This window comes from Strix aluco, chromosome Z, assembly GCF_031877795.1.
Source record: "Strix aluco isolate bStrAlu1 chromosome Z, bStrAlu1.hap1, whole genome shotgun sequence".
In the NCBI taxonomy this organism is placed as follows: Eukaryota; Metazoa; Chordata; class Aves; order Strigiformes; family Strigidae; genus Strix; species Strix aluco.
Window position 1 is genome coordinate 64,516,408 of NC_133971.1, and position 25,274 is coordinate 64,541,681.

At 39.3% G+C, this 25,274-nt stretch overlaps 1 long non-coding RNA gene across 2 annotated transcripts; it reads right to left on the reverse strand.

Annotated features, from left to right (window-relative positions):
* Positions 1-791: 791 nt before the first annotated feature.
* On the reverse strand, positions 792-24,995 carry LOC141918377 (uncharacterized). 2 transcript variants are annotated; one of them, XR_012621669.1, is made up of 5 exons: positions 24,832-24,995; positions 24,232-24,311; positions 21,759-21,843; positions 2,829-2,908; positions 792-1,387 (listed from the first exon to the last, which is right to left on the reverse strand). It is a non-coding gene; the product is annotated as an uncharacterized LOC141918377 (long non-coding RNA). The 2 variants fall into 2 exon arrangements; XR_012621670.1 differs by lacking the exon at positions 21,759-21,843.
* Between the last annotated feature and the right edge of the window lie 279 nt (positions 24,996-25,274).

Consider the following 25,274-nt stretch of genomic DNA (forward strand, 5'->3'; position numbering starts at 1 on the left):
GCTTTCCCTCACACACACCTTGCAGAAAGAAGTGGCGGAGTGACTGCACCCCCCATTCCCTGCTCCTGCACCACTGGGGGAGGAGGTAGAGGTATTGGGAACAAAATCTGAGCCCAGGAAGAAGGGAGGGGTGGTGGGAGGTGTTTTTAAGATATTCTCACTGTCCCATTACGTCTGTTAAGTGTCATTATCGTTACTGTTTTGAATTAAAGTGATGTCCTTTTTCTTCCCCTAATGAACCTGTCTTTTGCCTGTGACCATTAATGGGTGAGCAACACCTCTCTGTCCTTACCTCTATTCCTGAGCCTTTTGATTAATTTTTTTCCTCCCCAGTGCTGGGAGGGAAGGGGTGAGTGAAGGGCTCAGTTGCCCTCTGGGGTCAAACCATGACAGTAAGAATGTAAAATTTTTGTTCCTAGGTGAAGCTTTCTGTTCATTCTTGGTGAGTTAAAGAGAGAGTTAGTGGAAGGAAAGCTTTAGCGTGATCAACAAAAAGGTGCTAGTATCAACACCCTGTACTCTCTTCACAATTTCTGCTGGATCCTTACATATAATAGTATGCTAGAGAAATTACATAATCCTCACTCCCAATTCTCTCTACACACTCATAAAATCCACTCCTGATTCACAGAGGCATCAAACACACTCACAGTGGAGGAAATACTTGTCATAGGATTACGTTTTTGAACAGAAAGAAACATGAAGTTAAAAGGAAATATACAAAGGAAATGAAAATGGAAAAAGATAATGGACACAGAAAAGACAAATGAAAAAGAGGAGCCCTACACAAGTGAAATTCATTTCACTTTATTTCAGCTGTTTGCCATGCAGGTGTCCACACCTGAATTGTCTATCTCCCCTGTTCAGTCAAGGGGGAGGGGATGAGAATCCTCCCAGTGGAGGATTATCCTCTCCTGAGGTTGACTTGGCCAGTGTAGGAGTCCACTTTAGGATGAGATGAATCACAGAAGAATTTCACTCCCAACACTGGTCACCTCTCCATGCAGAGAAATCATTACCTGTTCCGGAGCCAACACAGACACACTCATGAAGTCAGATGAATCCAGATGCCGCTGGCTGATTCCAATGGTGTTTAGTCGCCAACAAGAACTGCTGCAAGATTAGGGGGATCTTGGGACTAGAGGGCATCTCTCTCAGTGTTCTGAGACTATATGCTTCTTCCTCTCTCAATTGATAAACACTTTCTGCAGACCTATGTGTATCCTAAATATGGAAGTCCCTAACACTGACAGGGACACCAAGGATTATTTTACAATTTCTGAAGAAAGAGTATGGGGGGATGGGAGAAAGAAAGGATATAACGTTGAACAAGTGCAGGAGCACTTCCTCTCTGCTTTTCCCTCCTTTCCTTCAAGATTCTGGGGCACTGCAATAAAAAACAGAGAACAATGCAAAAAAAGAAGAAACACATAAATTCCACCCCAGTATCTCTTGACTCTCACCCTGTCCATTTTCCCCAATAAGAAGTGTTGGCCTCCTCTTTTTCTTGCAAAAACACCACTTCTGCATATGAACATAATGAAAAGAGTTCATGAACTAAGCTACTCTTTTGGCAGGTGCACCTGCCCAATGAAAACAGTGCTTCTTGGCTGCTGAAGTTTACCAGCTATTGATTGCCTTTGCTCTTGGGGCTTCACGGTAGTTGGGATCTTTGGCCAATGGGAGCAGCTATTTACTACAGGTCAGATTTGGCCTGACTATCAATGGAGTTCCCTGGAGGAGCCATTTTATTTTGAGCTTGTCCCCTGGAGCAGCACGCTACGGTCAAGGACTCTCCCCTTGGGTCAGAACACCACCCAAGGAAACTCTTTGAGGTTACTTGGGTTGAGATGCTGCTCTAAGAAGTTCCTTGAGGTTGAGAGCCCTCACTTTTTAGGTGAGTGATAGAGTGTTTTGGGTTGTTGTTAAATCCTAGGAAGTGATAGGGCTTTTTAAGTTGTAATTAAATCCTAGGAAGCGATAGGGGATTTTGGGTTGTTGTTAAAGCCTAAAAAGTGGTGCTTTGTTCTGCATTTTGAGTTGTCATTAAACCCTAAGGAAAGGTTCTTTGTTCTGCATTTTGGATTGTTGTTAAATCCTAGGAAATTGTTTTGTTCTCCTCTCACAGACATTTGAACCTGTAATTGACTAGTTGCGGAGGGCTAGTTAATTGTGTTGATAATAAATTTTTAAATTTTTGATAGTTGTTTGTTTATTTGAGAGCCTCTGTAACAACTGCTCAGGAAAAAAAAAAAAAAAAAGTTACAGAAATAGGCTTATTTTGCTGGTCCTGGTGGTGTGCCTTGTGAGCCAAATCTAATTTGTTCACTGCTGTTGATATCTGGCAGTGGGAAAGGCAGGTATAAATAGCTAATCTATTTCTCAGGGTCTCCCTGGTAATATTTCAAAAGCCTTCTTAGAACTGTCAGTTTAACTCTGGCAATTGCAAAGTGATTGCTACCTGGATTACTGCAGACAGCTTGAACAGCCTCCACAAAATTCATGATGTGCTGAAACACCAGGCATGAAACTGAATTCATAGCCAGGTGTGACTTTTGCCCAAAGGCTACCAAAAATGCTGTTTCTGATTTTCCTGAAACTCTATTGAATTGTTAATACTGCTAAGTACCAACATTGATGCACATTCCCAACTAACTTACTTGTTCTAGAAGAGAGCCTCAGCTCAGTCAGCAAGATAAGAACATGTAAAAGATTGTGACTGAAGAGTGTGACAAATTATATCGATATTGCTTGAATAAAACCAGTTCAACAGCCCATGAACATCGAGATTTTAAAAAATACATGAATGCCACTGAATGCCTGCTTACTTGGTGTCCATACTGGCTTTGGAGGTGCAAGTCTTCTCCTGGTACAGTTTTGGGATTTTTTTTCACAAGTGATGCACTTTCTGGAAAAGCAGGGACTGCAATGAGTTGGCATTTTTTAACAAAACATGTTTTGCTAAAAGTTCCTGGTCTGCTGTTGCAAGCAGAGCACAACTTCATGCTTGGCACTATTTAGCTATTAATCTATTTAAGCTCTGGACCAATTTCCATCAAAGTGGAAAGCAGGGGAGAGGTCCAGAAAAAATCAGTGGCTTCCCCTAAGGAAGAGGAAGTCATGGGATGCTACCTGCAAACTAGTTAATAGGCACATGGCTGACTCTGCCCAGCCACAGCATGTCTACATATACAGCACGCAACAGTTGGGGAACAAGATAAGGAGTAACGTCAGGCAAGTATGGGAGGGATGGAGTTAATGTGGAATAACAACATCAGGTCCAGGGACATGGTCACAGGAAAGCAGATTCCTGTGCTTTCAGGATATGGCCTACTTTAATTTTGACTGATACGTTTTGTAAAGAAGCCTGAGCCATTATGGCATGCATAAAAATAAGTCTTGACTCCACAGAGCACTGGTGAAGACGCTTTCTCCAAATGTGAGAGAACCATCTCCAAAAGCATCATTTTTGCAGTGCATCTTGCATCTCACTCTGTGTTCAGAATTGCTAACATGTGCCTGCCTCAAAAATGAGCTGCAGTGCATTAGGAGCATGCGTCTACTATCCCTAGTCAACCCTATGATGGGACAGTAAAGTCAATATTTCTATTTCCTACATATGCACCTTTTTGGTTTTTATTTTGGGTTTTTTTTAAGGTAAATTTAAAGAACTGTACAGTAATATAGATCAGAAGGGGCATTTGGAGGTCAAATTGCCCACACAAATAAGGGTCAACTTAGAAAAGGTTGCTCAAAGTGTTGTCCAGGTGACTCTTGAATGTCTCCAAGGATGGATATTCTACTCCTCCACACCACTTGTTCCAGCATTTGGGGTGGGGTGGGGGAAATCCCAATGTCTATATATCATTTTAATCACATTTGCATACGGTTTGTTGGATAAAACAGAGAAACAAATTAATATTAGGTTAGGTAGGAAACCTAAAATTTGCAGTAGAAAATATTTTCCTTTGTTCACAGTCAAATAGTGCAGCTTGTTGGCACATGACACTTTTTAGATGACTAAACTTTAGATGATTGAAAACTTTTTAAGAATTTGGGTGTGTATTCTAATCAGCAAGCACATTCCAAGTTATACTGACCCACGCAGATAAAATTGTAAAGGGATGAAACTTCATAAGTCACTAGTCAAGACCTCTTAGGAGATATGATGAAATATTTGTAGGAATGAAGGCACTTTCATTTCTGCCTCTTCTTATGCCTTCAGACCCTGCCTGGAGGTATGCACTGCTGGAATACTGGACCTTCTCACCATGATGAACAAGACCACCAAAAATATTTTTTTACACTGCTTACAGTCAGGTAGATAATTCAAAGTACGTTCCAGTTGAGTGTTTTCATATAATAAATAAGAATGAGTCCCACCACCTAATTGAGGAAATCTCAAAAGTCTCATTTTTCAGTTTTTAAGAAGTGGAGCACAAAAGTGATCTTTCTTGCAGTAATATTCATTGTATTAAGCAAAATCTAAGCCACTAGGTTTATGTCCATAAACCGTGTCTCCATTTCATGACTCTCCTAGCAAAAATACAATGAATCATGATCTTTTACCACTTTTGTTCATGATGTGGGAGTTCAAGTCCTCAAAAACATCAGGAACAGAGAAATTTTTGTGAGTTACAAAAATTACTAGTCCTAAGTGGGAGTTACATGCCATATACCTAGATCTTGCAGAGACGTTTTGGTTCAGTAAATAATTGGCACAGTTAGCTCATTCCATGGTAAATTTGCTTTCTTTTTCTGATCAGAGGTACCCATCAAGGGAAGTTGTTTTCTACTTATCTTCATGAACAAGCTGTAACATTATGATTCAAAGTACATTAGTCCTGATAATATATAATATGACATATAATAAGGGTATGTTTGTGGCACAATAAAGCATCTACTGAGATTACGAAAGCCTTTTCACCAGTTCTAAGTCAACTGCCAAACTGTCAAAACAGAATCTTTGCAAAATTTTGTTTTCGTAACAACTTTCACTTGAGAAACTGAACTAAATGTTTTGTGACTAGAAGTCTCAAACCAGTCTGGCCTGGAACTTCCTCTTTCAACTTCCTGAAGTAACTAGATTACCTAGGATATACTCAAATCCTCTGTGAGTAAGCCCTGAGAAAACATTGAGGTAACTTTGATACTGATGTCATATCTCCAGTCCTCAGAAACTTATTTTCACATTATTCCTGTAAGCATTCAAGCAAATGCATTAAATAAAATATGCCTCTTGAGCAAGGCCTATCATGTCAAAGGCACTTGAACTTATGTTTAGCTCTGTTGAAGAAAGATCAAGAATGCAATGTTGAATTAGGGATGTACTGTCCTTCTTCGGCTAGCTCTCGGGTGTGGCACACATTTCACAGTCAGAGACAGAACGACCCTCCTGTTCGGCCTACCTTCTAAAGCTAGCGGGGGTACTGTCAAAACCCTGACAGATCTCAGCTAATGACTGATGATGATGTTGATGTAATAAAGACTGTTGAACTTGTGTCTTTCGGGAAGTGCTGCTAATCATTCCAACAGTACCTGCTTGTGTTTTATTTAAAAGCAAACCAAATATTTGACGAAAACTTGCATGAAATTGAAGTATGAGTTTAGTTCTCCCATTGGCAGCTTTAATTTATGCCGTGTAGGTGTGCTGGTTATTTTCCTCCTTGGGTCTTTTAAAGAACTTCAAAATGTGAAGAACAAGTGCTGACTCCTGAAGTGAGGCGTAGTTTGTTGTGTTGTTGCTGGAAATATGCAGTAAGTGTTGACCTTAAAATATCTGAGAGTAAACTCAAATACTTCCATCTCTTTATTACAGAAATACTACAGTACTCCATTGCAATAATTGACCAAATAGGATGTCAGTCAAATAACTATGGTAACTACCTGCGCATACTGTTTGGTGCAGCATAAAGGCTTCAAGTCTGGAAACTGTTACAACCAGAGCCCACAGAAATATGACAAAGTAACTCCCTGATAGTGAAGGTAGTGACAGGGAGCAGCTTCTTTTGTCCCCATGGTCCTGATACTAATCCTCACCAGTGGATCTGGTGCCATGGGATGTTCCACTGATATCAGTGATGTCAAGACTGCTTCTGCAGAGTGGAGGCCTGACACTGCAAAGTTATTCCCACCAAATCTATGTGCTAATACTAAGGAAAACTAACCAAAGTCATGTGGCTTTGGGTTGCATGAATTTCAAGCATTTTTTCCAGGACATTGTTGCTTCTCTTCTTGGACTCTGAATTTCACATTGAAATTTAAGATGAGAGGAAAGAGAATTGAGACAGAACGTAAGCAAGAATCAAAAGGTGAAGCTTTTCTGTGATCATTACCTCTCTGATTTTTCAGAAACTCCAGCTTATTCCAGTGACAAAAAATGCCCTCAGCCTGGACAGCACTTTCAATCCTCCTTAGAAAACAGCTGAATATGTGAGAATCCAAAGCCTGTAATATACCCTTGTAGTTTTATCCTGATAGAGAATAAATCTAACATATTTATTACACTTTTAGAGTTACAGAAATCAAAATAAGTTCTAGATTCTTTGCTATACTCAAATCCAACTCATTTACAAGTTTAAGTGTCCAACCCTTCAATATTTTCCTAGCTATATTTATTTATAAGAAGGTATTTAGAGTTCCCTGTGAGAGAAATGTTGTGAGTAAACTATCTGTTAAAGAAGCTAACCTTTTCACCATGTTTTCTGTTGATGGTTTTTAATATACTGTCATGTAGGACTGTAAACAAAATCTCACTGATTTCTTTGATAAAGGGATTCAGGAGAATAAATCCTACCCTATATATCAATCCTGCATACATTTGCAGCTCCAGTTCCAGAAAAAATATGTACCCATGAATGCAAATACAGAAGCCCTTAACAGAATAACACAAGACTCAACTTGTCAGTAGCTAGTATTTGGAGAGGATGTGTTAATATACATTTCAAGACTTCTCAGAAAATACTCTGCATTTTGAGACAGGTGATAAAGGTACAATGACAAGACAAAAGTCAGTGTAAAATTGAGCTGCAAAATAAGAATGTCAAAATTCACTGTAATATGAATCTGAACATGAAATATATGTGTTAGAAAAGACTGAAGAAAAAAACCCCTTACTAGTACTGCAAAGTTGTGTCCAAAGCCTTCATAAGAAGATTAGGGCAAATGTTTTCCCATGGAGCTGAGAAGTAACGAAGAGTGCCATCCTGCATGAGAATAACTGTGAGCTTTCAAAGTTTTCCATTTGAAACTGAAAGTGATATTTCTCTAGCAAAAATAGTCAGGTCTGAAAAGACTACTGCCTCTTGCTTTCATATCGCAAATAAAAAAGAAGAAAGTCAAACTCTTTCAAAATAGACCAGACTTGAGGTTTTCTTCCTATCAAAGAAAACATCCCATCAGGGCAGGAAGGACTGTTTTCAGTCCTTTATCCCTCAGAATTGGGCAACTCAGGAGAATCTGGAGACAGGAGAACTGGCACTGTGTGAGTTTGTGGTGACTGGTGTTACCAGAAGTCTCTAGCTTTGGATCAGTCTGAGACTGAGCAGAAACCCCTTCCAAAGAAAAATTCATTGATCCTGCTGTGTTCTTCTAAAAGGATTTGTTTTATATGAATCAATATTTTTCACCAAAATGTTTCTAAAAAATCCCAGTCAGTTTTAACCTCTATTGGGCTTTAATAGTTAAGTTTGGGAACTTCAGTGTCCTGCAGTAAGTAGGTATCAAGAGTACAGTACTGCAGCAGAAAGCAAAGCAGAGCTGCCAAAGAAATTATGAAGAGAACTCTCTCAATGCTTTTTAGAGACTGTTCATTTGCACAGCAGGGGTAAGTTTTCAGGGGTTCTCTGCCTGGTCATTATTTTCACATGACTGTCACTCAGCTGATGGGGTACTTCCATAGTGAATGTTTGTTGTGGCTTGTCTGTTGTGTATGGTTCTTGGAACAGAAGTGTACCATATTACTAGAGCAACATGGGAAATGAAACCTCAGCTTTAATTTCACTCCTTTAAAGTATAGATTTGTAAGAAAATAAACTAATTTATAACAAATGAATAGTAAGGAACTGAAACCAAAATGTGGTGACTAATGGGCCTATCTTCAGAGTTGGCCCTGCTTTGATCAGGGAGCTGGACTGGGTAGATGATGTAACGCCTGAAGTATTTTATGGTTCTGTGATAAAGTTCCAACTAGGAATAATTACATTGCCCTGTTAGCATATAACTGCAGGTTTTCTGGTGTGCAATAGCAGCCTTAAAAACTAAGTTTTCCTCAGTAAAATGCCTAAGCAGTTGCTAAAGTGCCAGCAAAATCAAAAGAGAAACATTTTCTGAGGGAGGTCATAAGGGGAATTTTTAGACTGCATAAAGCAGAAACCTAGGGCTTGGGTCTAAAGTTATGCTGTTCCCTTTGTTAAACCTGAACCCTGGACACCTGAATCCTACCCAGAAGTCTAAAATCTGAGCACAGAAATCTCATCTCAAGGCTGACCATGATGTGCAATAGTCCAAATCAGGTCAAGTTTACACAATTCAAACCAATCTGGATTTAAACTGCTGCTGAAAACGGTTTACATATCTGTCTCCTTTCTTTCTTCCCTGCACCAACATTTACATAGCTGATCCTGCTGATCTGCTGGGACCATGTTAATAATTTCTTTTTTAGCTTCAATTTTTTTTTTGTTTTTTTAAAATGAGGTTAATTTTCTGCCTGATGGTTTATCTGATCTAGCTCAGCACACGGTGTCATAAATATCTAATGCAAGCAAAATTGAAGCAGCAGAAAGGAGTTCCCAAGTCAAGGACGAAACAGGACTCTTACTAATAGCTCAGATTTATCTACTGCCCATGTAGTCATAGCTCCAGGCTGGTGTCTTCTATGCACCCTCCCTCCATTGTATTGTGCTACTTTTTCAGGAACATCCACAAGACAACAGTAACTCCTCTACCTCACCCTATTCAGCTTCTCCTTCACAGGTTGCCAAAAATCTATTTAGGAATAAAATAATTAAAGAACCACACCACCTGAAAGTTCTAGTTTCTGTGTTAGCAAGTAACTGAAAATTAGCAATAACAGGGCTTCTAAGTGAGAGTGAGAATTAAGGAGTGCTGACAAAACCAAGATCAAAGTTATTCCTTTTCCTTTCTCCCACCCACACAAGGCTGGCTACAAAACTTGCTGACCCTGTGAACTTTGTGCCCTGTCTGCTAAGGTAACAATTAGCTAAAGAGCAGGTGGATGGAAGAGTGATAAATAAATTGTCAGTAAATAGTTTGGTCAACGTACCTACAGTCTCCTGGAAAAGCCTTTCTTTAGTCCTGGTGCAATAAAAATCACAGGCAGAGGAAAATATGTTTCATAAAAATCAATCTCCAAACTGCCTAGCCTGTCTTGACTTCTACAGCCCTTACCTTGTCCTTCCTCCTCTCCCAAAAGACTGGCAAGCACGTCTCCCTCACCTGCACAGGAGCAGACAGCAGCCTGCTAAGGGAAAAGGAGGAAAATTGGACAACAGTCCTGGTGCAGTGTTTAGCGGTGTCTGGGAAGTGCTGTTTAGAAGACATGGAGGCTGCTCCATGGGCAACACCCACCTCTCAAGCTGCTGCAGCATCAGAGGTGTCAGAAGTTGCAGCATTTACTCTGCAAAAGGCTGGATGTGAAAGGCAGGTTGAGGACAGGCAGAGCAGGGGGTTAGGGGCCTGTTTAGTTTTCTGCATCTTTAAATCATCATTCTCCACTCCCTTTCTTTATTATTTCTTCCCTGAACTTTGGTGACGGGATAGAGGCAGGTGAGTGGCCTGTTCGCCTTGCTGTGACCAAGAACTGGACATCTCTTTGGTTCAGGGTTGCAATAACTGCTCACAGGTCCCTACAAAGGCCACTGCAGGATGGGGTGGCCTCATCTTTGCCTCAAACCATCACCTCTGGCAAAAAAATAAAATCACCAAAGAGCATTCTTCTTCAGAAGCCATGTGCAGAAGATATGCCAGTATCTACAGCAGCCTGAAATAGCAATTGTGCATTTTCAGAGTGTGCCGTAATAAGATTGAACTGCATCAGACTACACACCCTCAAATGCTGTTAACTGAGTTTACAGTAGTAGTGATTTAACAGTCTGCTGGGCAAACCCATACTTTTGTACATATCTTACCAAGCACATGAGAAAATAGTGCAGAAAGAACATACATTTACTATCACACAACTTCTGAGAAGGCTATACAAAACACTTAAAAATTAAACTGTATATTACAATAGCCCATTTGCAACAACTTTCCTTTCATAATGAAAATACCAGTAGGTCAGTGTCATGGCTTGAACCGGGCCAGCAGCCAAACCACACAGCTGCTCACTCACTCTCCCTCTGCCCAGGGGGTAGAAGAGAGAATTGGAGGGGTAAAGGGTGAATCATAGGATGAGATAAAAACAGCTTAATAATTGAAATAAAATAAAGCAATAATAACAATAATAGAAAGTACAAACAGGTAATGCACAATGCCATTGCTCACCACCCACCGATACCCAGCCTGTTCACTGCTAGCAATCACAAAATACTAAGATCCTGCAATCGCAATTCTGGAAAGTGATAGAGAACCCCCTACTTCCTGGCTGACCCTCCTCTATACACTGAGCATGACCTTACATGATATGGAGTATTTCGCTGGCCATTTTAGGTCCAGTGCTCTGGTTCTGCTCCCTCCCAGGTTCTTGTACACCTGCACATGAGCAGGACCTGGGGAATTGGAGGGTCCTTGATCTCTTAGCAACAACTGAAAACATGAGTGCTTTATCAGCATTCTTCTCATAAGAAATCACATACTGAATCCAAAGCACAGCACTAATCTAGCTACTAAGAAAAATTAACTCTATCCTAGCCTAAACTAGAACAGTCACAAACAGCCATAGTTAGAGCCTTGTTCATATAGTCCTGATGTCAGACCACAGAAGTCAAAGGGCATTTGTCCTTGAAGTCCTTCATACAAGACCCTGCTTCTTTGCCTGATGGTCTTATTCTGAGTTCTTGTTTGCTGCTGAACCAGAAGACACAGCCACATGATTAAACCACATGATGTGACTTATCTTCCTTTGCTACTGCTAAAGTGCATTGAGGTATTTGCTCATTTTCTTCCATCAGACTAAAAAAAGTCACTGCACTGTGGCTGCAGACTGTACGCTTAAAAACCATTGGTCCTTTATTTGGCCATTAGGACTTGACAGAGGCTCAGTGTTACTTCTGTATGGTATTAAGGGAATTATTTAATGGCACTATAGGCCTCAGGCATAACATCAGAATAGATTCGAAATATCCAAGTCCTTTTTTAAAATTAAAACCTGATTGTTTATTGAGAACATTAGGCCATTTTATAACCAATGGCCCTATTGTTTACCCTATGTAGTTCATCAGGTCAACTTTATGCTAATTTTCTCTCTTATTAATAAGATGGCTCTCTGAATGCAGAACAAGTCATTATTTATGATAATAAAGTCCTCTGTTTCAATAATGTTGAAGGAATATGAAGTTGCATTTCTCAGATTTGCACACAAAAAGCTGGAAACTAGAAATATACTTTTAAAATAATTAATTGCAGTCATTTGAATTGGAAACATTAGACCTTTATGATCAAACAAATCAGATCTAGGAGAAACAAGGATCATAACCAAGCACAAAGTATTTCCCTTCTCCCCAAAAGTTTATATCTCTCTATCCTCCTGATAGTGACAATAAAAGTAGCAGGAAGAAAACATACTTCAAAAAAAATGAATATAATGTTTCTTTTTTTTTTTTTTCCATTCATACTACACCTGAAATACTGTTAGTGCTCTGAAGACTGATTTGAAGTATTCTCCCTTTAAGTATCACTGGATGATACCACTTTGCAGACTTCTTCACACTGAATGAAAATGTGATCCTAAATGGTGATTTAAAGAGATTATATTTACTGTAATACAATTTTGTTCAGTTGTGTTCATCTATGATGGCTGGATTTATACCCATGTTTAAAATGTGTGTAACTCAGTGAGACAATAAGAACCTTCTGAGATAGAAATAAAGGAGGGGAAAAGCTTGATGACTAAGAGAGTGAGTCTATGCCTTTGTTTTGACTTGAGGAAGCCATTCTCTGTGGTTTAGGTAGAACAGGGAACACTAAATATATTTAGCAATAATATGACAGCTGAAAACCATTTGGGTGGAAATCTTAAGAAAACCAAACCAGTTGTATCATCTCTAAGCAAACTTACAAGTATACAAGCAGGGGAAGCACATGAAAGCAGACTCGAATGATATTTTCCATCATAGTCATGTCCAACACAACAAGGATCAACAATTTTGTTATTCATTTCAGAGGCAAACCCAAACTTTTATTCAACCTGAACAAAAATGAAACTGTTTTAGCCTTCCTGATAGAAATGCAAAATTCTCTTCAGAAGTTGTATGTTGCTGATTACTGACCCAACACACCCTCTGTGTGCCAGAAGATATCTGCAGTGTGTGATAAAGTCAGAATGGTATGAATCCTTTCTACAGGATCCCATTTGAAGCCTCCTTAAGTAGAACAAGAATTCAAAGCTGGCTTTTCCAAAGCTGAGGCACTCATCAAACCAGTGATAGAGTGACAGTTCAGAGATTGGATACTCTCGGTTTCTGTTTTATTATTGTTCTGTTTTACACACTATGAATAGGGATTAGCAATGAGGTTGGAACTCTGAAATCCCAGCTACTAGCCATCAGGTCTTGGGCATTCCTCTGGGAGAATGCAAGTCATGTATCTGGAAACCCTCAATGCAGAAGAGAACCATATTTGGGCCTTCACTCGTCCTGTTTGCATGCACTGACTCCAGCTTAAAAATGGGGGAAGTGCTTGGTTTTAGTAGAAGATTCTTTCTAATAAGTCAAACAGATATTCCCCAGCTACTGATCAGACTGTAAACTATGCTTGTTACCAGAAAGTTAATGAGGACAAACACAGTTTATCCCATGTCTCTCAAAATTTTATTTACAAAGTTCGAACAAAGCTCAACTCCCCCACTGCCCACCCCCAAGACCAGAAACACATCAGCCCTCAGACCTTACCAGAGAACTGTGTCAATTCTACCAGTCTCTTCCCCTTTCTGTGCATCACCAGCTCCCTGTCTCCTTGGGGCAGGGCTATATTCTTCAGTATTTTGAGTTCCTGTAAGAACATTGGCAGAAGCCAGAATACTCAATATAAAATTTCCCTTCCCTAGGTCTTGTTAATCAGTATTTTAATGACAAAGTGGAAAAATCACTGTAGAAAAGAATGCTACCAAGTGATCTGGTAAGTGCAGGAAAGTTTTCCTGGATACCCTTACTCATTCAAAGGTGCTTATTATTCTTGTAACATTTGTGATACCACTTCTCTAGCTGCCTAGTTCACTCCCAGTGGGATATGTTTTAGAACACTTGGGATACTCTAAGGAGTCTGCCTCTGGGAGGTAGGTAGTGTCCAGTGCCCAGGTTTATAGGTTCACTGCTGCTGTGTGAAGAACGTCTTGTTAGCCAGTTTACTGTGAAATCATTCTTAACTCAAGCCAAGTTAATGTAAAAATGCAAATAAAATTATTCACAACATCCAGAATATCAAACATAGTTACAGAGACTTAAGTGAAGAAACGAAGGAAAGAATGCTCTTAATCCTCTTGCAGTTGAACTGAATCAGAAGTAGTCACCCTCTCTAATTACTAACTTGTAATTTTTCCTAACACATAGTTTGTCAGGGAATCTCTGTTTGACTCATTAGGAAGAATCTTCTCCTTATGGAGCATTTTGGCTTTCACAGCCTGTCTTGCTTTTTGAAGACTTTTAGGATCTACAGCAAATTGAGACAGACTAAATCCTTCTTTCCAAAGCTTGGTTACTTCTTCCCATTAATGAAATTAATTGACTATTCCTCTCAACTGAAATGGTTCCACTTTATTCACAAAGTGAGTATCTCTTTGTAATCCAAGTGTCCCTTTCTGCATTTGTTTGGTTAATTGACAACACTTTCATCTCAGTGTGTGAAGCTCACTTCTTTTTGTAACTTACTCTATATGTTCCTTTATGAAATATCTTGTCTGCTAAGCACTTTACAAACCACGCTGTGATAACAACAGATTTGGCGTGAACCTCACCAACATCTCCTATTTAAACCTGTTGTATGCAACAGTTACTCCAAGGCTCTTCTATCTCTTGAGATCCACTCTTATTTTCCGTTATGAAGGGCTTATTCCTTCCGAAAAGGTGGCAAAATACAAGTAAGGAGGGACTTTAATGGTAACTTTTCAAAGGGCTCAAATTCAGACAGTCAAACATTAGGCAGTATTAAAATGAAACTCTCTTTGGCATCTTTCATTCGTAACTCTTGTTGCCTGTGCATAACTACATGAGCTTTCATTACTTGATTCTATGTTATTTTTTTTTCTCATGAAAGATCTGAATTTCAGGTGCAATAGAAGATACTGTGTTTCTTTGGAGATATGACAATTTTAGCTGCAAGAAGAGCAGTGCATTTATCTTGAAAAATGTCATTTTTAATGTCCTGTAGTTCACAGTTGATTCCTGTTCTTTTTCCCATATGCCCCATACTCCAGTTTTGAACAGGAATAAAGTTCACAGTACACTGAATATTTATGACAAAGCAGAGGGTTGCTAAAGAGGTGATTTGAAAGACTTCAGCATGCCCTTTACAAAGGTCTGTGGTGCTGTTCAGGACATCGTGACATACAAGGTGCTGTTCAGAGTCACAGTATATGTAATTTGAAAATGGAAATTAGAGATTACAATGAAGAATAGATATTTCCAGTTGATAAACTCTGGAGGATTTTTGACCTACTTATGTGCCAGTTTCCCCAGACACAAGGATAGAACTGTGTTCAATACAGATGCTGTAAACAGAAACTACATGAAAGCTGAACAGAATGAGAAACAAAAGTCCAGAAATATTATTAGACAACAGAAGCTGAAGGGGAAGAAAAACCAATTCTTATCTCACAACAAGAATTAAATATGAAGCATGAGGGCACTAAAAAATGAATGTGCTGTATCTTTCGTTATCAACCAACCTAGTCAATTTAGTACTGACGTGCAGGCTGTTACTGTAAAAGCCCACAATCAAGGAAGAGACATTCTGCATTAAAAGTAAACTTAAAAAACAATAATAATCCGGAGTTTCTGCTGAGGAGGTTCAAAGGAATGAGTAGCGAGCAGATCAAAGCATTATATGTTCAGCCATGAGAGAAAGTTAGTTCCTTCAACAGCAGACTTTGCCAACACTGACTCATCTGGATCAGGGTTCAATCATTTTGGAATAATTAGGACCAGTTCAGAAGAGCCCTCTTCCATTTTTGCTCATTGGAATTTTGCTCATTGAGCATCTTGCAAAGAAGGTGATAAAAGTTGACAAGTACAAGTGACAAGCGACATGGTGTTGTCTGGGGACATACGCACATTAAAACATAGAGAACTGCTCTGGGGGAGAAATCAACATTTGCATATTTCTGACCTGGATAACAGAGGTAATTCCTGTCAGGGGAAAGGGTGCTACCACACTTAGAGTGTGTGGGAGAACTTAGAGAAGGAGGTTATTTGTAAGTGAAAAATACAGAGGTGGGGAAATAATTATGGTTAAAAGTTTTGTATCTCCCAATAAAAGAATTTTCACCACAGCAGGATATTTGGGGAGGAAAAAATTTTCATGAAGAACCTGATTTCCTTTTCTTTGTTACAAAAGGTTTGCAAGAAATATCTGCCCAACTACAGGTTAGGTCTAGTTTAACATACCTGGACATCTACCACTTCATGATGGTCCCACTCAGAAAAACAATAGTAAGAAAAAAAATGGAGCACAGCAATTAAATTTTACTGAATTAAACTCTTATCCCTCCCCACTTTTATCCTTACCCACTCTGGTAAGCAAAGATATTTATATTCTCACAGCTGCTGTTAAGAGCTGGGAAGGGAGAGGAGGGGAAGGGAAGGAAAAAGGAGAAAAAGTGCTCTACAAAAAGGTTTTGTTGCCATTAGACCTTTTTATAACTCCTTGTTTTTACTAACTTTCAAGCATTTCTCAAGTTATTATCAGCGAATGGGATAACATTAATTCTCCTCCAAATCTTACATCTGCACCTTCATTTTTAAGAGTTTTATTCATTGAGTTTCAAGCTTTGAGTAGTCTGAACAGACTCTACTAAAAGTTTGATTTAAAATAAAAGTATACGATATACCTTAAGTATGCACTTTGTTCTGTTCGAATTACAGTGTTTGTTTCAATGCATTATGAACAACTTTTTTCCATGTTCTGCTGTTTCTGTTTCTCTTTTATGGATATCTCTGATTAAATTTTAAATAATTTATTGATAGTGCTTCTATTTCTTGAGCCCTTACATTGGATATTGGATACATTTGATAAATTACATTTGAATTTACTTCTAGCCTGGAGAGGAAAGGAATGTGTGTGCTTCAGATTTATTGCCTAGTGATTTCCACACTGTTAAAATTTGTATTATCACTTTTATTTATTAACTATTTTTAAAAAGAGGAATTGGATGCTTCTCGATTGTTCATTATCTCAGTCGCAAGAATCACAAAAATTGTCATATCATATCCATCCTAGGGTCACCCTAGGGTAGGGTGTGTGGCACAGATCCCTCTCTTCACAGAAGTTGCTGAGTCTGTACCAGGACATCTGAACTGGATGGACCGTTTTAGAAAATGCTGATGGCCTTTCTGGTCACACTCATATCACAAGGCAACCAACACCAGTGGGGGAAGAGCCAAGGGACTGAAGAATGTGAAGCTGTAGGAACTGAAGATTTTGGTAGCCATCACTGCCATCTCTTTTTTATGTCTTTAGTTCACATTGCCTAAGAAAAAAACCCTCTTTAAACAAAGACATTTACAAATTGCCCTATGAGCTTAAGTAGTTCCCCCAATAATATCTTCTTGTATATTACTTGAAGTGGAGCATTTAAACCACTAGCATCAGTTATTAATTACTCGTTTGCCCTGTGGTGGCGCATCAAGGAATCAGAGCCACCACTGACTCACTGTGTGTGTCTTCAGTCAACCCTGACTGCAATTACAGTGCCTGCCCCAATGGTCCTGCAGGACAAATCATGAGGTGTTTCCCTTTGAGGTCAGTGACCTTTGTAGAAGGTCCTCAGCATTCTCTTCTGATAACATAAGGTTTTATCAGTGCAGGGCAAGGTCCTGATTAACCAAAATGACTGGAGAGAGTAACAGGAATAAAGGTTCAATCAGACTGAACATTAGAACCCCACCATGCATTTCAACGGTGTATTCTTCACACTTCTGATCATTGCTTTATAGACAGTTATTACTGACTGCTGCAGCAGCGACCTACTGACCCTGTCAAAACCAGGGCTAGCACCACAAGGTACTAAACACTGCAGACGCAAAGCGCTGCCCTTCACCACAGGCTTGCAATCTGCACAAGGTAGAGTCACACAGCTTGAGAAAACTTTCCAACGAGACAGCTGAAATGCTCAAGTTTTTAATACTGATTCTGGACTGAGACCATGATAATTAGCAAATTATCCAGGAGAGACTGAGTTGTAATGATTCATCCTCACTGATCAAACTACAGGGAACAGCTCAAAGGTTGGCCTTTTTTTAAAAAATAGAATATCAAGATCCACATGATTGTTTGCAAACACTAAGAGTCAGTTAAAAACCCATTCATGTCAAGGTAGCACAAATTTCACCTGGGCTAAGGCATGGAAGTTTAGTTCACTCTGTGGGGAAAAAGAATGAGAGAGTAATCAGGAAACCTCGGTCAAATAAAGGTAGAAAGTCCTTGTAATAGTGAAAAGCTGGAGGACTCCAGAGATCACATACACTGAAGTCAAGAAATAAAGCTGTAGTCACAGAAATAGATTAGAAAGTGAGCTAATCCATGCTAAGAGAAGAGACATAATTAAAAAAACTGGTTCAAATATGACAGTTTTTCAAACACAGTTTCAAGAAAACATTAAAGAAATTAAAGCCCCAAACCCAGTATTTTGCTGAAAAGAACCGGTTTTAAAGAAAAAAATAGTTTTAAGACAACAGAACACGGGGTGGGATAAGCCAGGTCAGCAAAAGCTTGAGAAAGATTATAAAATTAAAGGCAAGAATCAAAAGGCCAAAAATTGAAGAGAAGATTGCAAACCAATAACTAGAGCCATTTGCTCTGGAATGACCTTCTGGAGCTGTTGCATCCCACAGGTCTTATTACCAGATACATGGCTAAACTCTGACTATCCTTATCAAAATCTGAACAAAGAGTCAGCAGCGTCACGGCAGGGTCTTTTCTTCTGGCCACATGATTTGGGCTAAAAAAATCTTCTCTTTATTCACAGTAAGCTAGTCCTAACCTCAGATGCAACCTGGCCCATCAGTAACTCACATTCATTGCAAAAGGAACTACACAAGGCTGTTGCTTAAGCAGTAGTGTGAGCTACTTTGGGAGAAAATTGTGCTGAGGAACAAAACTTGACCAAAAGCGTGCACCCAGCAATATACAAAGGGGAAACAACAGAATTTGAGCCATGGAGCATAGGAGGTAAGGCAGCGATGTCATTTCTGACCATTAGTCTACAAGACTCTGAAACTGTTTTCTCTTTCCAAAGGTGAAAATGCCTGAAAAGGTGATTAACTGATAAAAGAACTAAAAGAGAGAAAATCCAGGAAATGAAAAGTACTGGTTCTGGCAGCCTGATGGAGTCAGGGTGCCATGGTTTCATGCCCCAGGTCCAGCCAGTAGTGAGGCTAAATATGCAGTCCCAGCAGGCACACTCATAGGAACAGAACTGCATAATAAATAGATACATGTACATATGGCATAGTTCCACACAGAGAGAAAATGGAGAAAACAGACAGTCTGAGAAATAAGGGCAGGCTCTCAGAGGGATTGTGTAGGAGCATCCCTTCATATGTGGGGAAAAAATACACCCTCAGTAAAGATGCTTTTCACAGCAATTTTCAAGTCAAAACCAAAGTTAGGTACATTGCCTCTCATACACTTGCAAATCATCAGCAAAGCTACAGGTAACCATTTCTGAGTAAACCCAATGTTTTCTATGGATTTTCCCTGACAAATTGAAAACCTTAATTTTTATGGGGCCTTGGGGTACAGATTGTAAATATTCTGTGGAAGATCATGTGTTTGTTGATGGCACTTCTGGCCAAGCTGAAGTGGTACGTGCCTATTTATAGCATGCACACACACGCACAAACACACACGTGAAGAAATCCTATCAATCTGTACAGTGCAACTTTCAGCTCATTTTTCAGTCATCCTGAATATTTTTAGTTACAGAGAACGGAAACAGTTTGCAAAATTATTCACTCAATTACTTGTTTCTCCCATTCAAAATGTTGCAATCTTTTCGAAATCATAGAACACACAAAATATCCCTTATTTCAGAACTCAATGCACTACTTATATTCTGCACTACATATAGGCTGTACTTTGGTTGTGTGGGTTGACTTTTATTTTCTTTAAAATATTGCAGTCCCAGAAAATTTATGCTCATTTTGTGCAATATTTATTCCTCTATTAAATAGAACATTAAATAAAACTGTACTGATTGCCATAGGCACTACATTTTTTGGTTATATTTAATATAGGAGAAGATTGTTTGTTAAGGGACCAGATCAGTCAGCATCTATTTGCTCAAATTTTGCAGTCCCCACAAGTGCAAACAATTTTCAGATCGCTGGTCAGACATAAAAATGAAACACAGAATTTTGACGGCTATAAAAAAGTTTCTTATGAACAAATTCTGGAAATGTCTTCACTGAAGGAAGGAGAATTCAGTTTCAAAATTCAATGTTGAAATACCAATTTAAAAAGTACTTGTGAATGTTTCATTCATTGAAATGGATTGATTATATACACAAAAACTGGCAACACTACTTTTGTTAAATTCAATAAATTAGTATTTTTCATTTTGCCCTAAGAAAGTCATCCAGTTGGAGACACACAACTCTAACAAGGATGCCTCTAGAGTAATTCTTGCTCCTTCAAGCTATAGAGTTAGTTACCCAAACACTCTGACTCTTTGAGCAACCCAGAAAAGCACTTTAGATGTCCTTCTCTGGATTTTGAAGGAATCCTGCTGCTGCAAGCTACAGTCCCCTAACTATGGGGGGAATTGATAGATATTCATCAGGTGTGTCAGCATTGTAGTCAGAGCAGAGGCATGTGTCACCTACAAGTTATAAATGTACTAATCCAGATAGAATTAATATTAGCTTGCCTTGAACCTGAATACGGGTGTACTAAAATGATATAGCAATAGCAGGCAAGTTTTTGTAGTACTGCCAGCCAAGTAGAATTTTAAATCAGGATATGAGCAGTGTGATCATCCAAAAGGCAAAGGTTGGTGAAGTTGCACATAGGAGGTATACAAGTAACAAAAGTGGTGAAAAAAGGGCAAGATAATCACAAAGACATGCAAAGAGACAGGACATCCTCCCAAATACAGAAGAAGGATGAGTGTCAAGACAAGAGAAATCAAAAGAAGCAACACAGCAAGCAGAAAGGATACCCTATGCCCCTGCACTGCTGTTTTTGGAGAGGGAAATAGTGTGAAAACTGGCATAGGCAAGGAGAACCTGAGAAGAATTAAAACACAGACAGTTTGGTTCTGATTCTTCTCTCTGCAGATTTCTCCAGCCTGTTCACCATGACCTCAGGACAAAAAACCTCCAGGGACTCTGGCCATACGGACTCACTATGTGGCATCAGTTCCATGGCACTGTATACCCACAGATAATTTAGAGTATGATTGTATAAGACTAACATATACTGAATATGATTGTATCAGACTTTTGTAGAAATACAGGTATTGAATAACGTTGTGTAAGAACTCCCCAAGTGTGTTGTTAATGAATGAATTCAATGCAGTTTAAAACAGGCCAGATTTGCCAGTCTTGTAAACATGTCCATCAAATCAATCCTTAATTCCCTGAGATGTATAAATGCATACAAATGCTATAGGTATCTGTATAGGTGTAGGCATAGGTGTAGGCATAGGCATAGATATAAGCATAGATATATGCATAGATATGTACACATATAGTCTGTTGCAACAGTATGCACAGGAACTTGTATTTCAGAGTCTGCTCTAAAAGGGATCTCTCAGGAAAGGAACAAAGTCTCTGCTGACTTACAGAAAAATCAGAAAATTCTGAATTTGAGACAGACAGCATGAAGTGGGTAAACAGTTACTGTTATTAGGACATTATTAGTAATTTGTTTTGTATGGAAAAACACCACTTAAACAAAAAATCTACTTCAAAGTCATGATGCTTTTCTGACATGTCAATTGATCTGATTTGATTATTTCATACTAGAGCTTTCAAGCTACTTTACAGAAAGAAAAACAGCTACTGATTCAAAGAGGGGAAAAAAAAAAAGGGACAGGGACAGGGACAGTGTTGGAAATAATAATGGGCTCATGATCTTTCCATATGTTTTTATTCCTGCTGCTAAGACCAAACTGACTGATGTTTCGCTTAGCAAAAATTTCAAGTACAAAGAGTTGTATGAAAAACAGGGGATTACTGAAGTCTAAAGAAAAGAGAAATGCAAAAATGAGGAGAGAGTTTCTCAAAAAGCAGGAAAAGATGAAAAGGACAAGTGGAATATGAAGCAGAGGTTGTGGCAGAGCCCTTAGCTGGAGTGTTGTAAGAAACATTGCATAGCAAAAGCACAGCTGGCAAAGGGGAGTAGCAAACCGCCACCAATGGCCATACCTGGAAAAGAACAACTCTCCTTCAAGGGCAGCAGTTCCCCCTGTCACCAGGAGGCCCAGCATCATGGCAAACCCCTCTGTGCCAACTGCAAGCACAAGGGAATTTTCTTGAAATGCATTCAGAAGATATGCAAGAAAAAAGGTGAAGCTGTAGCATAAGTCCCAAGACATTGAAAGTCTCCTGTGAGTCCATAGTCCAGCATAGTTTCTCCACTGTTTCTACAGTTTGTGTTATTTAAAACAGCTGAACATGGCTTCATTTTTATTTGCTAAGTCCTCACAAGCTCAATTTGAATAATTAACTTTACTCCAAATTTACTGGGGTATAACTGGAGTAAAATTTGTCCATTTTAGAATTCCCACAGATTTCAAACAAAACAAACAAAAAATTCACATGATAATGAAAGTTTAAGCAGCAGCCCGTAATCAAGAGGACATGGTTAATTTAACTGAAATATTTGGACTGCAGTTAAAGTCAACCTGTGGTAATGCAACTGCAGCATCCCTGCCTGTGGCTAGAAACAAAATAATTTGAAAGTTTGTTTAAAATAAAAACTAACACAACTCCATCCATATTATCTGTATTCCTCCATCTTCATACTCTTCTTAGTTTCTAGCCTCCTATCCTCCATTGTTTTGATTTCTGGGATTTGATACCCTCCAGGCTCCCACACAAAAACATGCTTTTGCCTTGGGAACCCTCTTCCACCAGTCAGCTGCCTGAGGAAACCCTAATTTTCTTCTCAGTCTCACTCTCCTCCACCTTTTATCAAGCAGTCCAGTCCCCAAGGCTCCCTTTTCCTCCAGCAAGTAACTCTGCTCCTTCTAAAGTTGTACAGGGCACAAACCTTCCTTCTGCCACAAGCCTTGTCCCCTTTGGCACTGTCTGTCTTCTAACTGCAGGCTCCAGGCTCCAATCCTGAAGCCAAAGATTTTCAATACGTTTTTTTCATAGACACTTACAAGGCAGATATAGAAAATATGTAATTCAACAGCCATTTTTGTAATATCATCGTTTCAGAATTAAGACGGTTTGAAATTAAACTAACTGGAGCTTGGTTTGTCATTCAAACCATCTACTGAGGAATTGTTTTATTTCACTGCGATGCATCTCTGCCATGGATCAGTATACAGACTGCCAAGCTAAGTGTGAAGCTCAGAAACATCTTAGACAAATTCACTGTCATGAGGAGAGTTTCATCACAAGCTATATACATCAGAGTCTCATTTCCATCTACAAAGTTAAATGTGTGTGTTTTGGGGCTTGCCTTCCTGAGAGACCTAAGTTTCACTCTGTGTATATGTAATTAAGTGGTTTTTTAAGGCAAGACACAATATAATGAGTCAGTTTCTTCAGCTGATAATGAAATATTTACAAGGTCAGAAGTGACTAGACCCTGGCCCTCCTGTCTACATAAGAAAACTTCTGATACTTACCCAGCTGACAAAAGCACAAAGGAAACAGTGGCTTGAAGTGGGAAAAATCTAAATTGCTTATCACATACATATTTTAACAGAGAAGTACATTACCCTCTAGAATAACTAAGTGGGATGAACATGAAGAATATTTATTCTGTTCCCCAAAAAGTTAAGAAACAAGAACAGATTTTTTTTTTTTTTTTTAGAACGTATGCTCCAGGTCCAGTGTGTGTTACTGGACTTGACACAGGAGTCACTTGGTGAATTTTTGAGGTCTCTTTTACATGGGAAGCCAGATGCATTGATCATAATGTCTCCTTCTGGCCCTAAAACCTGTGCATCTACTAAGCCCATGGAACAATGTCCAACTCCTAATGTGAATTTGAAGGAGACAATCCTCTGATGGTGCTGCTCCTCATGAGCCACAACAATCATTGTAACGTATTCACCATACAGTAGGTAACAAACACAAACTCAGCTGCTCAGGTTACTGCAGAGGGAGTTTAGTCAAATAATACCTTTAAAAAGGGCTGGCTTAGAAAATAGCATATGCTATTCTAAAATGCAGAAGTGGAAACATTAAAAAGAGGATGGAGCCTGAGAGATGGAGCAAGAATTGGTTAAGCAGAAGATACACTTGGGAAAGAAAACAGTATGTTATTGTTCTCCTCAAATTTGGTGTCACAATTGTCAGAAAAGCACATGACGTGAAAATAAGGCAAACCTCCTTGCAAAGATCCTCCAGCACATCAGTGTATGGTGTGTGGAGGAGGTGGAGCACCACACTTCAGGGTGTTTTCTCCTCCACTCTATTAGGAATAGGGCTACACTTGAGCATTAATAGATCAAGAACATCTCAATCCTGAAGAGAGGTGAAGTTTCACATGCTTCCTTTCTCATTTTAAGCAAGGGAATTTTAAGGAATTTTGGGCCAAATCCTATAATGAAACATTTCTGAATGAAGGCTAAATCCTGATTTGCAGAGCTTTTTTTTCTGTTGCATTACCCTATATTTTTACTGTAAGCTGATGTCCTTGTAGCAGACCTCTCCTTACCACAGGGCTGAGTTCAACAGGTGCTTTGTTTTCCTCAGTTATCACAATGTTCCAGTCCTTGGTGATGGGTAGATCAAGACCTGCAGGCGAGATATCAGAGAGTAGTCAGAATGTCAGAGTTGAAGAATGCAACTCAAATACACAGCAGTGGAAGAAAAAGCATGAGAGTTACTAGTTTACAGAGCAAAATACTCCATAATTCTCTGTCCTTACATATTGTCCCCTCCAATACTTTCACCCTTGTTACAGCTTTACATTATCTGTTTTTACAACTACTGCACCCACATGCTGCTGCAGTACACAGCAAAACAATTTCATTCCAGGACAGGTGTGAGCACACAATCTTAATTTCCTTCAGTCTAGTCACACAACAAAACTGAAAGCTTATGTCAGCCTTCTGCTTTCTTGACAGCTTGCTGTAGTTTGAACCCAGCTGGCAGCTACTTGCTCACCATTCCCTGCGCAGGGCATGGGAGTTAGAATTGGAAGGCTAAAAGGAGACAGGTAGGTTGAGATAAAATGAGTTTATTAATTGAAATAAAATAAAACAACAACAATAATAGAAAGTACAATCAGGTAATGCACAATGCAATTACTCACCACCCGCCGAGCGATCCCAAAGCAGCAAGATCCCACAACTGCATTGCCAGAAGCAAGAGAGAACCCGCCTCCTTCTTGGTCACCCCTCCTTTATATACTGAGCATGATTTTACATGATATGGAGTATTCCATTGGCCAGTTTGTGTTCAGTGCTCTGACTGTGCCCCCTCCCAGCTTCTTGTACACCTGCACATGGACAGGACACAGGGAGTTGGACAGTCCTTGATCTCTTAGCAACCGTAAACGTCAGTGTATTATCAGCATTCTTCTCATACCAAATTCCATAATTAATCCAAACCAGAGCACTACTCTAGCTACTAAGAAGAAAAATTAACTCTATCCCAGCCTAAACCAGGACACAGCTGCAGGAGACAAGCATCAGAAGAACACACCACAGCTTTGCAACAAGCATCAGTGACATTTTTGAAAGGTTACTACAGGCT